General features: G+C 33.6%; 2 pseudogenes; one reads left to right on the top strand and one right to left on the bottom strand.

Moving 5' to 3' along the window:
- Nucleotides 1-2,452: 2,452 nt before the first annotated feature.
- On the bottom strand, nucleotides 2,453-6,526 carry LOC145016778 (plasmodesmata-located protein 2 pseudogene; annotated as a pseudogene).
- Nucleotides 3,101-3,792, top strand: LOC145014729 (nicotinamide/nicotinic acid mononucleotide adenylyltransferase-like; annotated as a pseudogene).
- Nucleotides 6,527-6,882: the final 356 nt, after the last annotated feature.

Consider the following 6,882-nt stretch of genomic DNA (forward strand, 5'->3'; position numbering starts at 1 on the left):
GGGCAATTCTGTCATTTCACAATCACAATGACCATTTATGAAGTTTTGACTTACTTAATATATATATATATATATATATATATATATATATATATATATATATATATAATTATTTAATATTAAATGATCTCTCTCTCTCTCTCTCTCTCTCTCTCCTAGTGCCATTTTTTCATCGGATCTGAAAACAAACTTCCATAGGGCTTTTCTATCTAGCAATCAAGATTCCACAAGTTATCACAAAGTTTCATCTCATCACTTAACACTCCTACTAGCAGTAATCTCCCATCCCAACCTCTTCAAATTGCCTTCAGATCCCGACGATTAATCATCCCCCTCGTACGATTACCCTACTCGGATTTCTCCTTCAGTGATTTTGGATCGATGGCATTAGCCATAGGAAGGAACAGGGGAAGAAGTAGTTTACTCCTGGAAGGCCACCACGAAATTGACTGGTGAAGAAGATGGTGAAAATCGATAACTTCCACTACATCTCACCGTACCTTCATCCTTATCACACCCCAAAACCGGAACGGCGGAAACGTTCTAGGGTGGATGACGTCATGTCAAGTATCACAACATATGCAGTATAGTAATCCAAGTACAACAACCATTGCATTAATAGTAATAGTTTTACATAGTTTACATTGCATAAAAACATCAAAATAATACAAGTAATAATATAGGTGCAGCTCGGTACTAAATTGTCTTCACCAAAAGCTCCTGGGATGTACCTGTCTATTGTTGACCTGAGAATACAAGTTATTTGAAAACGAGTATCAGCATTTTTATAAATGTTGGTGAGTTCATAAGTATTTAGTGTCATTTTACTCAAATAACTTTATAAAAAGTAATAGTTTAGAATTAACGGTGTATTAGAGTTCTTTCCAGAAAATCTTATATTTTCTAAATAAAAGCAGTCTTCTACCAAAACCCGACAGTGTTATGTTTTAAAGAGAATTTCCCTGAAATATTATCATTATCAAAATACGGTATTTGACTTTAAAGAAAGTATGAGAGTATTACTAGTAAAAGTACTAAGGGAAAATATCATATGCCTCAGCAAAAAATACTGCTGACTAAGGCAAAGAAATCATAGACTCCAGGAGAGTATCGAATGAACGACACGCCTGGCTCAGTCTAACAAAAGGAGTCACAGACCCCATACAGTATCAAATGAATGATGTGTCTAGCAAGGTCTAAAAACAGTGAACACCGACCCCAGACAGTATCAATTGAATGATACGTTTAGCAAGGTCTAAAAACAGTGAATACAATGTTAATTCCCGTTACCTTAAGGCCATGAATTATAAGGTAACTCCGAGATACTCGTAACCATACTGATAGACACTAGAGAACTTGACGCCCTGCAAGCGTCAGAAAGAATGTGACATTTGTCACCCCTTGGCTTCGTAGGTCGTGGACTGTAGCTAGCAGTCAGGGTGTGGGGGTGTCAATCCCGTATAGATCTATACACACAATGCCCGCTCTCCCTACAGGAGACTCTGGTTACCAGCTAGACAACGAAGAAGGTTGTGTCCTGAAGATGCATCTCATGTAGTGAGTTCTGATGTAAATATTGGACTAATGATAGAGACTTATAATTAAACCGATCGATGTAAACCTATATGTCTATACATGTATACATAATATATAATTAATGATCAAACGACCTTCGGACGGATATCCGATCCCACCAGACCACATCCAAACGAGGAAAAGGAAACAGGACGAACTAGCTTTCCTAAGTCCTTTAAACATTATTCATATATATATATATATATATATATATATATATATATATATATATATATCTATACAAGCACATGCATACATTTAACCAATATGAAACATTTAACGAAGTTGAAGTGTTTAACAAGTAGAAGCGTATTGTGAAGTAGAAGCGTATCGTGAAGTAGAAGCATATCGTGAAGTAGGAGTATTAATAAGTAGAAGCGTATCGTGAAGTAGGAGCATATCGTGAAGTAGAAGTGTTAATAAGTAGGAGAGTATTACGAAGTAAAAGCGTTAACAAAGTAGTAGTATTTAACTAAGTAGGAGCATTAACTAAGTAGAAGTGTAACGAAGCAGTAGTATCTAACAAAGTAGGAGTATAAAAACATGGAAGAAAACTTTGATCAAAAACTTTGGAAAACCTTTATACTTAAGAAAATCATGACTTGGTACTCTTTTGTAAAATAAGTTTGAAAACCTTTAGAAACCCTTGAAAATCGTTCATAAACAAGTTTTGATTATAACTTTGATAAAACAATATAAATACAGAAGACTTTTGTTTAAAATGCTGTTGTAACTGAGTTTGAATAAAACATACATCGCAAGAGACAATTTGAGAAAAGCTTTGAACAATTAGAGACGTTTTGGAAAACCAATTACAGTATCGTACTTGGTAAAGCAGTTGACAGTGTAATAAATCCTTGTGCATGCGGTTTATCAATCACATGTGATTGATATGATAATTGGCATGTTTAACTTGTATTCCCCCCCCCCCATAAAAACATATAACATTTTTAATAAATTTCTTTTTTAAGACTTTTTATAATTCATATAACATTTTTAGGAATCTTTTTCCGGTTTTTCTAATACAATGTTTTAACTTAGGTTATATTTTTCTTTTAATACTTTTATACAACTGCTTTTCTTACAAGTTTTAATATATATATATATATATATATATATATATATATATATATATATATATATATATATATATATATAGGTTCTATGGAAAATAAAAAAAAAAAAAACCCTAAAAATCATAAAAATACATAAAAAAAAATACTTAGAGATCACATTTTTTTTTTGAATTTTTTTAATAAAAAATCGCAGGTTTTTGTTAAAATTCGCTGGAAAAAAAAAATCAAATTTTCTTTTTGTAAAAAAAAAAAAATTCAAATTTTTTTTTCACCAATTTTGTATAAAAAGCTGCGATTTTTTCAAAAAAAAAGTTTTGTGATCTCTAAGTATTTTTTTTATGCATTTTTATGATTTTTAGGGTTTACACAAATTGTCAATTTTTTATTTTTTTCATTTTTTATTTTTTTCATGCTTAGAATTAGCAAGATATGCATTTAACGCATACCTAATGGTACAAAGTGCACCCTATTATGGCCAAATTACCCTTTCTGAGACCTTTGTTGGGATTCAAGATGCTCTAATATTTTTTTGTTTTCTGAATTGAAGCATCTTTAAAGGTGATGCTTGTTTGTGTCTCTGATCTGCTAGAATCATTTGGCATTCCTGGAGCTTGGATACCTGACTAGGTAAATAAGTAAATTATTATTTTTGTGTAATTTTTCATCAGTAATTCTATAAATCTTAAATTATGATTTGTTTTTGTTGACATTTTATTTTAGGTGATGAGTATATGCAGAGATTATGGTGTTGTTTGTATCCGTAGAGAAGGTCAAGACATTGAGAAAATCATCTTACACAGACATTTTGACAGAATAAAAAGTAGGGGCATTTATGTTTTTTCACCGATCTTGTTGCATATTCTTGAGCTTATCCGTTTTTTGTAATCTGAATCATGCAGAATAACATCCAAGTGGTTGATAGCTCAACTTTAGTAAGGCATCCAAATTCCAATCCAATAAAATTCTATAATTTTTGGAGTTTAATTTTGTTTGTTTGTGATCATAGAGATTGCATTTCACAAGGTTTATCAGTGAAGTGTTTGACATCAGATGAAATTATTGATTACATCAAACGAAACCAGCTCTACACAAACCAACAACAAAGTGTGTAGCACATGGTATTATTACATGGTTACATGGAATTTATTTATTAATTTTTGAATGAAGTTGTTGTACATGTTAATTCATAATACTGTTATAATTATTTTTGAATTATATGCATACACCATATGTGAAATATTATCTCGAAAACACAATAAGCCTATGTTAATTGACAAAAAATTATAATTTGGGAATGAACTTTGTGCTGCCGAGTCAAATGGTTATTGTGTTTCAAGAAAAAAAAAATAAACGGAGAAATTTAAAAAAAAAAAAAAACATATTGGACCAAATCCAAAAATATACAAGTGTTTCTATGGTAGTATTTCTTGCTCAAAGGTTCATTTTGATAAAAATGATTACTATACTCTTTCATTTTGTCTTTCATATTAACTTTCATCATTTCAATTTGGTTTTTCTAAATTTTCATACATTTCATCTTAATTTTCCCAAAGATTTTGGGATTCTTCTTGTATCCACTATATAATATCTAATTTTGAATAAGAAAAGCGATACATATAAGTAGTTGTGGAGATATATCTATTATCTATTATCTTCTTTACTATATTATTAAACATATTGCCTCTTTCTTGAAAATTAAGAGGTACAATACACATTACCTCATTTTAAAATAGGAAAAATAATTTAAAAAGGTAACAAAGTTTCAAAAGTATACAAAAAAGACCATTGTTGTTTTTTTTGTACACAAAATACCATTTTACCGGTTATTGTAGGTTATTCGATTTTCAAATGTTCAAAAAATACCATTTTTGTTTTTTTAGTACGAAAAATACCATTAGTGTTACTATTTGTACATAGAATACCAACAAAATACACATGTGTTCAACTAAAACATTGTGGTAACCAGGTACTTCAGGTAAATGGGATGACAAGAGCGTAATCAGCAAGTGCTTGTTTAATTTTTGTTGAAATTGTTGGAAAAGATCTTACTTCCACCGTATGATCCACCGAATAAGATTATAGGTGACGCTTCGGCTGACAATTTTTTCTTCAAATCGGTGATGAGAAGAGCGTAATCAGCAAGTGTTTGTTTGACTGTTAGATAGGCTAAAGTAGAAGCGTTCTTGTATGCTTCTTTCTGGCTTCCATGTGACATCGATTCACCATAATATCGATGCTAGATCAAATCACGCAGCTTTTGATAAAATTGTATTATTAAAGGTCTGCAAGTGAAGAAATTAATGTAGAGTAGAGTGATTAGGGCTTTTACTTCGGGGAAGATGACCATGGCACCAAAACGAGGGGCGAGTTCCCAAACGAAATCGGTGTTGGCAGTGAACCATTCGATGTCGCCTTCGTTGCCACAATAAAGGAAGATTGGTCCCAAACGATTAGGGTTTGGGCCCACCCAGTGATCGGAGTTGATGAGATAACGTTGTTGGAACTTGGGAAGATCATTGAAGCTGAAATAATCAAGAGTCTGATCAAAGTATCGTGTCTCGTAAGTGTACTTCGGCTGAATCAGAAAATCGAAACTCTATTCACGGTATTACCTTATCAAAGATGTTACCTTTTTAAATCATTTTTGAAGCTTCATTACCTTTTTAAATCATTTTCCTTTTAAAATAATATTAAACTTATAGTAACATACTATAGGTATACACGGTATTACCTTATCAAAGATGTTACCCTAATCTTCTCTACAAAGCCGACATCAGAAAATCGAAACCCTATTCTTTCCGTCTCCTTCCTACACACAACACTACTAAAAAAATCAAAGCAAATCTCTACCATATCTCTCTTGGCATCGTTGTTGAATGTCTCAGCGCTTCCACCGTCGCCACATGACCTCAGATGGTACGCCACAGGATCTTCGAAGGAGCACGGAAATACCTGATCCATGTCACCTACCAAGCTTCCGCCTATGTCGTCGGAGTAGCCGGATGGGCCACCGGATTGAAACTCGGCAACGACTCCGTCGGAATCGAATACAACACTCACTGCAGCATTGTAATCGCACTTTTTGCCCTAGGAACCATTCAGGTATGCAAAAACCGATACGATTCGTTTCCAACCGTTTTTAATAAAACAATATTGGATTGAGCTGATAGAGATGATGTTACCTGATCCGGGTGATCCGGGTACTCCGTTTGGGTAATATGTGTACCTGATGTAACATTGCTTCCATGTTCCGCCACAATTTTCACACAAATCACACAATCCGCGTTCCCCAAATCGCCTTCACACTGTCCCAAAACAACAACTGATTGATAGTCTGCAGCGTAATGCCCTTTCCCATTCCCAATCCCCTTTTCAATCTGCACCAACGTCGATTCCAACCTCTCATAAAATCCAGACCCACTAGCCCGATTCGACGCGCACTGTTTATACAGCAGCTCCATTGCTGACGTCGGCGGGAACCCGACAACTTCATACCTCATATAACAACCATCTAGCTGAAATATGGCGGCGATTGTATCTCCACCACATACTTTCTCAATTCTTTCAGGGATTTTTTTGATGCATGTGTTGCAATCAGAGTTGGATAAATCTCCTCGGCACTGATAAACTCCAGTGATGGAGGTTGTTAATTGGGCATTTTCGGTGGTGGTGTTATAGAAATTGGTAGTGGATGATTGGGATATGAGATTGGAGTAGAGTGATTTAAGGTTTTGCGATGAGATACCATATCCGTCTTGAAATTTTTCGTTAGCACAACCTTTGTAAACGAAGGTTGTAAGGTCTGCATAGGAAGAAGTTGAAGAATAGATGGAGAGTACGAGTAGGATGAAAGGGGTTGTTAATTGAAGACCCATGTGGATTTTCTGTTGGATTAGTGTCTAAGCTAGTAACCATATTTGGTAAATACTTGACTCGATTGTGCATGGTCCTTTTGGGTTGCCTTCACCAAAGCAACTTGACTGGAGAAATAATAGAGAAAGAGGTTATTATGATTTATTAATATATTATAAGAATAATATATTAAAGGAGAAATCATATTCGTTTAATTAATATTGGTTAATAATTAATTAGGAATTAATTTTGTGATCAAGTGTAATTAATTAAACTAGAGGGGTTGAATTGTAATTATATGATAGTTGCAAAATAGGGTAAGGATTATCCTATAATATGGGTGGACGAAATCTAAAGGATATGTATCCTTGAAATCGTC

The sequence above is a fragment of the Lactuca saligna genome, chromosome 9 (assembly GCF_052625555.1).
Source record: "Lactuca saligna cultivar CGN05327 chromosome 9, ASM5262555v1, whole genome shotgun sequence".
NCBI classification, from domain to species: domain Eukaryota; kingdom Viridiplantae; phylum Streptophyta; class Magnoliopsida; order Asterales; family Asteraceae; genus Lactuca; species Lactuca saligna.